The sequence below is a fragment of the Rana temporaria genome, chromosome 4, assembly GCF_905171775.1.
Source record: "Rana temporaria chromosome 4, aRanTem1.1, whole genome shotgun sequence".
NCBI lineage: Eukaryota > Metazoa > Chordata > Amphibia > Anura > Ranidae > Rana > Rana temporaria.
Window position 1 is genome coordinate 382,291,444 of NC_053492.1, and position 10,967 is coordinate 382,302,410.

Here is a 10,967-nt window from a genome sequence, read left to right on the forward strand (position 1 = left end):
AGCTACGAATGATGACTCAAGTCACGATGCCTTGTGATTAGTTCCTATGGGATTACTATGTAATGAAGCTCTAATTACTATTCAGCACCAAGCAGTTGAGTAACGTTGTCCTATTGACATGTGGGGCTCCCAGCACTCAATCCATTCATACACCTAGATGTATGGGGGGCACCCTGACAAGTGACAGTTGCTGCCCATGAAGGAGCTGTAGGCACTAATTACATAGAATTCATGTAAGAGAACGATCTCTGAAACACTTGTATCACTGATTGCAGATCATTACTCTAGTATCAGCATTATTGATCGCCTGGTAACATGAAGCTTATTTTCTTGCTGTCCAGGTGTGATATTATCATCATGGGAAGGGATGGGTGCAATCCATAGGTGGATTATAGGGCAGTACATGGATAAGCATGTGTGATATTATCATTCATGGGAATGGATGGGTGCAATCCATAGGTGGATTATAGGGCAGTACATGGATAAGCAGGTGTGATATTATCCTTCATGGGAAGGGATGGGTGCAATCCATAGATGGATTATAGGGCAGTACATGGATAAGCAGGTGGGATATTATCCTTCATGGGCAGGGATGGGTGCAATCCATAGGTGGATTATAGGGCAGTACATGGATAAGCAGGTGTGATATTATCCTTCATGGGAAGGGATGGGTGCAATCCATAGGTGGATTATAGGGCAGTACATGGATAAGCAGGTGTGATATTATCCTTCATGGGAAGGGATGGGTGCAATCCATAGATGGATTATAGGGCAGTACATGGATAAGCAGGTGGGATATTATCCTTCATGGGCAGGGATGGGTGCAATCCATAGGTGGATTATAGGGCAGTACATGGATAAGCAGGTGTGATATTATCATCATGGGAAGGGATATTATCCTTCATGGGAAGGGATGGGTGCAATCCATAGGTGGATTATAGGGCAGTATGGATAAGCAGGTGGGATATTATCCTTCATGGGAAGGGATGGGTGCAATCCATAGGTGGATTATAAGGCAGTACATGGATAAGCAGGTGTGATATTATCCTTCATGGGAAGGGATGGGTGCAATCCATAGATGGATTATAGGGCAGTACATGGATAAGCAGGTGGGATATTATCCTTCATGGGCAGGGATGGGTGCAATCCATAGGTGGATTATAGGGCAGTACATGGATAAGCAGGTGTGATATTATCCTTAATGGGAAGGGATGGGTGCAATCCATAGGTGGATTATAGGGCAGTACATGGATAAGCAGGTGCGATGTATAGAGATATGGAGAGAATGGAGCACACATGGGCTCTGTTTGCTCCCACAAGGGTGGTTTGCCTGGTGTGGCCTCTGGGTAGGACTTTGACCAAGTCAGAAGAAAGCCATGCTAACAGGTGAAGCCCTTCTGTAAATACAACTCAGACCTGAGAGAAAGATCTAGAAATCCTCCAAGAAAGCCAGAGAAAGAGAATCCGAGGGAATGGGGAATAGGAGATGAAAGGAGAGGCAGCTAGGAAACAAATGTATTCATTTACTTTGCTTTTACATCCAACAAATTATGAGAACTGCATCAATGTTTACTATACACACATTTAGCTTTGCAAATGTTTTGCAAAATAAATACAATGTTTATAAAAGCGACTTATGTCTTTACTCAGCTACATGAAATGATTCATTTATTCATGTTTATGCAGCCTGGGGGGTGGCACCACACCTGCACCTTGGCACACGTCTCAATTTCATGCCGCCTTACAGCAATTGTTTGTACACTGTTATGTGTGCATTGTCTTATTTACATTTAATAAACATTAGGTGACAGTACCTGGCTTGTATTACTGTGTCCTTACTTGTTTGTTTTATGCATGTCCACACAGAGTGTAGATATATCTGTACAGAGCATAGAGCAACAGACAGAGGGCATGTGCCAAGGTGATTCCTTAGGAGATGATCTGTACAACATGCCAAGGAAATACCTTTCATGGCAGACTTTTGAGGGTGTCACTGCTTTATGGAGAGGGAGAGAGAGAGCGCAAATGAGAGACAGACAGAAAGAGACAGAGACAGACATACCGAGAGAGACAGATAGAGAGAGAGACTGACAGGGAGAGACAGAGAGAGAGACTGACAGGGAGAGAGAGAGACTGACAGGGAGAGAGAGAGACTGACAGGGAGAGACAGACAGACTGACAGGGAGAGACATAATGACAGGGAGAGACAGACAGAGAGACAGACTGACAGGGAGAGACAGAGAGAGAGACAGACTGACAGGGAGAGAGAGAGAGACTGGCAGGAAGAGACAGACAGAGAGACAGACTGACAGGGAGAGGCAGAGAGAGAGACAGACTGACAGGGAGAGAGATAGACTGATATGGAGAGACAGACAGACTGACAGGGAGAGACAAAATGACAGGGAGAGACAAACAGGGAGACAGACTGACAGGGGGAGAGAGAGAGACTGACACAGGGAGAGACAGACAGACTGACAGGGAGAGACAGAGAGAGAGACAGACTGACAGGGAGAGACAGACTGACAGGGAGAGACAGAAAGACAGGAAGAGAGAGAGAGGCAGACAGATAGAGAGAGACAGACAGAGACAGGCAGAGAGAGACAGACTGACAGGGAAAGACAGACAGAGAAAAACAGAGAGACAGACTGACAGGAAGAGAGAGAGAGATAGACAGAGAGACAGGAGACAGACAGAAAGAGAGAGACACAGAGAGAGAGAGATAGACAGAGAGAGACAGACAGACAGAGTGACAGACTGACAGGGAGAGACAGACAGAGAAACAGACACAGAGAGAGACAATATGCCAGGGAAATACCTATCTTGGCAGACTTTTGATGGTGTCACTGCTTTATGAATAGGGGAAGAAAGAGAGAGAGAGAGAGGGGGGGAGAGAGAGAGAGAGAGAGAGAGAGAGAGAGAGAGAGAGAGAGAGAGAGAGAGAGAGAGAGAGAGAAAGAAAGAGAGATATGGAGAGGAAAAAACACAAGTTTGATGGGCAGTTGGGTAAAAGAGAGAGTTTAAAGAAGAGAGATGCCTATAGACTGGTAGATAAATGATAGGTGGGTCGATAGATAGATAGAAAGTTAGATAGATAGATAGATAGATAGATAGATAGATAGATAGATAGACAGACAGACAGACAGACAGACAGACAGACAGACAGACAGACAGACAGATAGATAGATAGATAGATAGATAGATAGATAGATAGATAGATAGATAGATAGATAGATATTAAGAGACAAAGTTAGATGGATAGATGATGGAGAGCTAGAGAAGAAAAAGAGAGAGATAGTTGCACAGATAAATAGCTCAGAAAAAAAACAGAGAAAGAATGGAAGAGAGAGAGGGAGGTGGAGAGTCAGTTAGATGGGTAGCTGGAGAGTTGGGAAATACAGAGTTTAGAGAAGAGAGAGATGTCTTTTGATGCATACAATAGATAAATGATAGACAGATAGATAGAGACAGTGCCATGGCAAGGTCATAAAGTACCCAGGGCAAAGTTATCAACCTGCCTTCCCTTAGGGTTAGCAGTGGTTTGCTGTCACTACTCCTGTCAGTCTTGTAACAGAAGCAACTGGCACAGTGCGCCCCCTTCCCTGCAAAAAACGATTGCGCCCAGGACAGATGACCCTCCTGCCCACCCCTTGTTCTGAGCTTGGATAGAGATGGATAGATAGATAGATAGATAGATAGATAGGTAGATAGATAGATAGATAGATAGATAGATAGATAGATAGATAGATAGATAGATAGATAGATAGATAGATAGATAGATAACTCAACACAGCCATTAAAGTCTAAACCGCTGGCAACAAAAGTGAGTACACCCCTAAGTGAAAATGTCCAAATTGGGCCAAAAGTGTCAATATTTTGTGTGGCCACCATTATTTTCCAGCACTGCCTCAACCCTCTTGGGCATGGAGTTCACCAGAGCTTCACAGGTTGCCACTGGAGTCCTCTTCCACTCCTCCATGATGACATCACAGAGCTGGTGGATGTTAGAGACCTTGTGCTCCTCCACCTTCTGTTTGAGGATGCCCCACAGATGTCCAATAGGGTTTAGGTCTAGACATATGCTTGGCCAGTCCATCACCTTTACCCTCAGCTTCTTTAGCAAGGCAGTGGTCGTCTTGGAGGTGTGTTTGGGGTCGTTTTGTTGGAATACTGCCCAGTGGCCCAGTCTCCCAAGGGAGGGGATCATGCTCTGCTTCAGTATGTCACAGTACATGTTGGCATTCATGGTTCCATCAATGAATTGTAGCTCCCCAGTGCCGGTGTCCTGTCGACAAAGATCCCCGGTCGAATAATGCCCGCCCAGTACTACGCATGCGCAGTGCTTGCGCAGTATGGAGCCGGCGAACATCGGAATTTACGATCAGCTGTAGACTGCGCCTGTGCACAATAGCCGACATTGTGCCACACGCTCCCGTTGCCCGTGCAAGTCTGCAAGGGGCGGATTTCTGCATGATGGGCGCGTGTGAGGGGCAGATGCCTACAGAAGGGGGCATATTTTGTAATTATGGCCAGTGCTATTGCTTGTGTTAGCTAGCTAAACCATCTTAACAGCACTGACCATCATTACAAAATACGCCCCCTTCTGTAGGCATCTGCCTCTCACATGCCCATCATGAAGAAATCCGCCCCTTGCAGACTTGCACAAGAGGTTTAACAGGACAGGCTCCCCTCAGAACAGGCCTCGCCATGGTCAACCAATAAAAAGTGAGTACACGTGCTTAGCATCATATCCAGACGTATGAGTGCTGCCAGCATTGCTACAGAGGTTGAAGGGGTGAGGGGGTCAGCCTGTCAGTGCTCAGACCATACGCTGCACACTGCATCAAATTGGTCTGCATGGCTGTCATCCGAGAAGGAAGCCTCTTCTAAAGATGATGCACTTTTCAGCAGGTCTGTACTGTGCAAGCACTGCGCATTGCGCAGTACTGGGTGGGCATTATTCGACAGGGGGCATTTCTTGTCAGAACACCGACAGCACTCATGCAGCCCCAGACCATGACACTTCCACCTATGCTTTACTGTAGGCAAGACACATTTGTCTTTGTACTCCAGTAGAAATAGAGAAATGTAAGATTAAAAGAAACCTTTGGACGGTGATTGTTGATCCATGGTGTGCTGGTGAATATGTACATTTGCTTGATGTTTCCAGGACACAGCTAGTAATCACTGCAGCACCCACTATTTTAGGAGCCATATTTGCTAGCAATGTGTGCGATAGGAATATTGGGCCAGATTCACAGAAGAGATACGACGGCGTATCTCCTGATACTCCGTCGTATCTCTGTGTTACGGCCGTCCTAACTATGCGACTGATTCATAGAATCAGTTACGCATAGCTAGCCCTAAGATCCGACAGGTGTAATTGAATTACACTGTCGGATCTTAATCACTTCCCGCCCGGCCCATTGTCAAATGACGTCCACAAAGGACCTCTAACGATCCGGGTGGACGTCATATGACGTCCTGGGCTTTGCGGGTGGATATCTGAATGATGCCTGCAGCTAGAGGCATCATTCAGATATCCTTCTCTTGTGTCGGCGATTCTGCACAACATAAGAATGATCATAGCGGCGGTTCCGCCGCTAGATCGTTCTTACAGGCGGCGGGAGGGGCCTCCCCCCCCTCCCGCCGCCATCCGGTGCTTCTCCGGGCTCTCCCGTGCCATCGGGGGCCCGGAGAACGAATTGTCCGGCGCTGGCAGGAAGCATAGAGATGGTCACCAGTCATCTCTATGACCGTCGGAGGACCCGGGCGTGATGTGATGACGTCACGCCCGGGTCCCCATAAGTAAACAAAGCCGCAATTGCGGCTGCTAAGCAACAGCAAGCATGAGATCGGTGAATTTTTTTTCACCGATTTCATGCTTTCCAGCCTGGAGGAGAGATGTGGGGTCTTATTGACCCTGCATCTCTCCATAAAGAGTACCTGTCACACACATTCCTATTACTGATGTTTACATTCCTTTACATTTACATTAATAGGAATAAAAGTGATAATAAAAAAAATAAAAATAAAAAAAAAGTGTAAAAAAATAAACAAATATGTAAAAAAAAAAAAAAGATTTTTTTTTTTTTAACGCCCCTGTCCACAGTAGCTCGCACGCAGAAGCGAACGCACACACAAGTCCCGCCAACATATGTAAACGCCGCTTAAACCACATATGTGAGGTATCGCCGCATGCGTTGGAGTGCCAGCAACAATTCTAGCACTAGATCTCCTCTGTAAATCTAAACTGGTAACCTGTAAAAAATGTCAAAGCGTTGCCTATGGAGATTTTTAAGTACCGAAGTTTGGCGCCATTCCATGAGTGTGCGCAATTTTAAAGCGTGACATGTTAGGTATCTATTTACTCGGTGTAACATCATCTTTCATATTTTACAAAAAAATTGGGCTAACTTTACTGTTTTGTTATTTTTTTAATTCATGAAACAATTTTTTTCCAAAGAAAAGGTGTTTGAAAAATTATTGCGCAAATACCGTGCAAGATAAAACGTTTCAATGACGGTCGTTTTATTCCCTAGGGTGTCTGCTAAAAAAACATATATAATGTTTGGGGGTTCTGCGTAATTTTCTAGCAAAAAAATTATGATTTGTACATGTAGGAGAGAAGTGCCAGAATAGGCCTGGTATGGATGTGTGTATAACAGCCCTGTATGGAAGCGGTTAAGGATGCAATTCTAGGCCGGCCACTAGGTAGCGAGGCCATTGCGGTCGGCGTAGAATATGCAAATGACTAGTTACGGCGATCCATGAAGATCCGCGCGTTCGTCGCAATCCCGTACGTCGTCGCTAGTCATTTTTACCCATCGCAAAGTTACACCTGCTTTAACATGGCTTATCTTTAGATCAGCCATGTTAAAGTATGGCCGTCGTTCCCGCGTCGAATTTCTGAAAAAAAAATGTTTGCGTAAGATGTCCGGGAATACGAAACGCCGTAACGCACGTCGCATTTAAAAAAAACGCTGGGGCGCCGTAATTTCGCGCAATGCACGTCGGGAAATTTCCTAACGGAGCATGCGTAGAACGTTCGGTGCGGGAACGCGCCTAATTTAAATGGTGCCCGCCCCATTTGAATTAGGCGGGCTTGCGCCGAGCAGAATTACGTTACACCGCCGCAAGTTTACAGGTAAGAGCTTTGTGAATCAGGCACTTATGCTGTAAACCTGCGGCGGTGTAACGTAAATGGGATACATTACGCTGCTGCAGCGTAACGTATTTCTTTCTGAATCTGGCCCATTGATAAGATAGTGTTAGTAAAGTTCTGTAGATTCGAGGACTGGAGTTAGCTTTGTGGGTTGGAGGACTAGTGTTGAGACCTGTAGCTTGGTGGACTAGTGTTCACTCTGTGGGTTGGAAGACTAGTATTAGCAGAGTTCTGTAGGTTGAAGGAATAATGTTAGATGTGTAGGTTTCTGAGATGGGAATGAGGGACACCTATCAGCAAAAGTATGCAGGCATAGGACACACCCCTTGCCACGCCCCCTTAAAAGGAGAATTTTACAAAAAAAATGTACAACATTTTACAAAAAAATATGATTGTTTAAACCCACAACTGTTTTTTTACCACTACTATTAGTTTCTATTGGCTTTTGGGGTTTACAAATGCAGCAATTTAGAAATCAGATGAAAGGTTTAGCACTGGGAAACACTTTTTGATAGCTAAAAGGTGCATTTTATACACATCTATATAGATCAGACCTAAATGAGGGACAAATGAGGAGGAATGAGGGACAGAGGGACATTGCTCCAAATCAGGGACAGTCCCTCGAAATCAGGGACAGTTGGGAGGTATGGTATTAGCTATGTGGGTTGGAGGACTAGTGTTAGCTATGTGAGTTGGAAGACAAGTGTTAGCTCTGTGGGTTGGAGGACTGGTGTTAGTAAAGTTCTGTAGATTGGAGGACTAGAGTTAGCTTTGTGGGTTGGAGGACTAGCGTTGAGACCTGTAGGTTGATGAACTAGTGTTAACTCTGTGGGTTGGAACGAAAGACTAGTATTAGCAGAGTTCTGTAAGTTCTGTAGGTTGGAGGACTAATTTTAGATGTGTGGGTTGGAGGACTGGTGTTAGCTGTGTGGGTTGGAGGACTGGTGTTAGCTGTGTGGGTTGGAGGACTGAGCCCTGTAGGTTGGAGGACTGGTGTTAGCTGTGTGGGTTGGAGGACTGGTGTTAGCCGTGTAGGTTGGAGGACTGGTGTTAGCTGTGTGGGTTGGAGGACTGGTGTTAGCTGTGTGGGTTGGAGGACTGGTGTTAGCCGTGTAGGTTGGAGGACTGGTGTTAGCTGTGTGGGTTGGAGGACTGGTGTTAGCTGTGTGGGTTGGAGGACCGGTGTTGGCTGTGTGGGTTGGAGGACTGGTGTTAGCTGTGTAGGTTGGAGGACTGGTGTTGGCTGTATGGGTTGGAGGACTGGTGTTAGCTGTGTGGGTTGGAGGACTGGTGTTAGCTGTGTGGGTTGGAGGACTGGTGTTAGCTGTGTGGGTTGGAGGACTGGTGTTGGCTGTGTGGGTTGGAGGACTGGTGTTAGCTGTGTGGGTTGGAGGACTGGTGTTAGCTGTGTGAGTTGGAGGACTGGTGTTGGCTGTGTGGGTTGGAGGACTGGTGTTAGCTGTGTAGGTTGGAGGACTGGTGTTAGCTGTGTGGGTTGGAGGACTGGTGTTAGCTGTGTGGGTTGGAGGACTGGTGTTAGCTGTGGGGGTTGGAGGACTGAGCCCTGAAGGTTGGAGGACTGGTGTTAGCTGTGTGGGTTGGAGGACTGAGCCTTGTAGGTTGGAAGACTAGTATTAGCAGAGTTCTGTAAGTTCTGAAGGTTTGGAGGACTGGTGTTAGCTGTGTGGGTTGGAGGACTGAGCACTGTAGGTTGGAGGACTAGTGTTAGCTGTGTGGGTTGGAGGACTGAGCCCTGTGGGTTGGAGGACTAGTGTTAGCTGTGTGGGTTGGAGGACTGGTGTTAGCTGTGTGGGTTGGAGGACTGGTGTTAGCTGTGTGGGTTGGAGGACTGGTGTTGGCTGTGTGGGTTGGAGGACTGGTGTTAGCTGTGTGGGTTGGAGGACTGGTGTTAGCTGTGTGAGTTGAAGGACTGGTGTTGGCTGTGTGGGTTGGAGGACTGGTGTTAGCTGTGTAGGTTGGAGGACTGGTGTTAGCTGTGTGGGTTGGAGGAGTGGTGTTAGCTGTGTGGGTTAGAGGACTGGTGTTAGCTGTGTGGGTTGGAGGACTGAGCCCTGAAGGTTGGAGGACTGGTGTTAGCTGTGTGGGTTGGAGGACTGAGCCTTGTAGGTTGGAGGACTAGTGTTAGCTGTGTGGGTTGGAGGACTGAGCCCTGTGGGTTGGAGGACTAGTGTTAGCTGTGTGGGTTGGAGGACTGGTGTTAGCTGTGTAGGTTGGAGGACTGGTGTTAGCTGTGTGGGTTGGAGGACTGGTGTTGGCTGTGTGGGTTGCAGGACTGGTGTTAGCTGTGTAGGTTGGAGGACTGGTGTTAGCTGTGTGGGTTGGAGGACTGGTGTTAGCTGTGTGGGTTGGAGGACTGAGCCCTGTAGGTTGGAGGACTGGTGTTAGCTGTGTGGGTTGGAGGACTGAGCCCTGTAGGTTGGAGGACTGGTGTTAGCTGTGTAGGTTGGAGGACTGAGCCCTGTAGGTTGGAGGACTGGTGTTAGCTGTGTGGGTTGGAGGACTGAGCCCTGTAGGTTGGAGGACTAGTATAGTTGAAGGACCAGCAGCGATGGCATGTGCTGATTAGAATAAGAATGGGGAGGCGCGTGGCCCAGCTGGCACCCTGTGCGGGCAGATGACGGCTCCCAGCTCCTCCCCCTCCCTCCCCTCCCCCCCCGCACGGGGAGCCGCACATCATCTGCCGCACACTTGATTTTCATAACAAAGCTCCATGTTTACCTGGGATCCGACCAAGGGCCAGTCTATTGTCTCCCGATCAGATTACTGGGGCCAGCTGCTCCTCAGCCTTTCTCTGGACAGAAGATCCTCCTGACACGGACTGTGGCAGAGATAAGAGGCTTTATTATGGAGGGGTCTCTGCCAGGATATGGCCTCTCTCTATTCACTTCTCCATCCACAACTACAGCAATTAGTGAGGATCGCTGGCTGCTTCCTACTGCTGGGTCACAATAAACATTCCTGGGAATGTGTCCTGCTGGTATGTGGGAGCAGAATGCCCCCCACAAGACACTGTGCAGGAAATGTGGGGGGCACAGCTTGGCACATCAGGAGGATACATCTCTTCTACTGTACATGTATCTAAGATTGTGGAAAGAGCAATGTTGTATAAAGAAAAATGTATCTAATGCTGTGTATATAGGAGAATGTATCTAATAATATTTATAGGATAATATATTTAATGCTGTAAATAAGAGAATGTATCTTATGCTGCATATATAAAACGTATCTAATAATATTAATACAAAAATGTAGCTAAAAAATGTTTATATAAAATGTATCTAACAATGTGTATATAGGACAATGTATCTAATACTGTGTAAAGAAAATAATGTACTTAATACTGTTTGTAAGATAATGTATCTAATGCTGCATATTGGATAACATGTCTAATGCTTTGTATAGGATAACGTGTGCATCCAGCAGCGATCACCACAAGCAATCGCTGGCTGTATGCCACGTCGCCACGAATAGCTGCGGCTGCTGGCAACCTGTCATTAACCACCTGCGGACCATCCGCCTGCCATGTACTGCAGACGAGCAGCCCATGCAAGCAAAGCGAGGTACCTGCCTGCCTCTGGGTTTAGGGCGCTGACACCTGCCGTGATTATTTAAGGCGGCAGTCTGTCAGCAAGTCCCAGCCAATAATTCATGGCTGGTACCTGCTGATGGACTGTGTGCAATCACAGCCCAAGCCTCTGTGTTGACAATCAATACAGGGTTCTAGACTGAGGAAACAATGGGCTAGATTCAGCATTGATTTACGCCGGCGTATCTATAGATACGC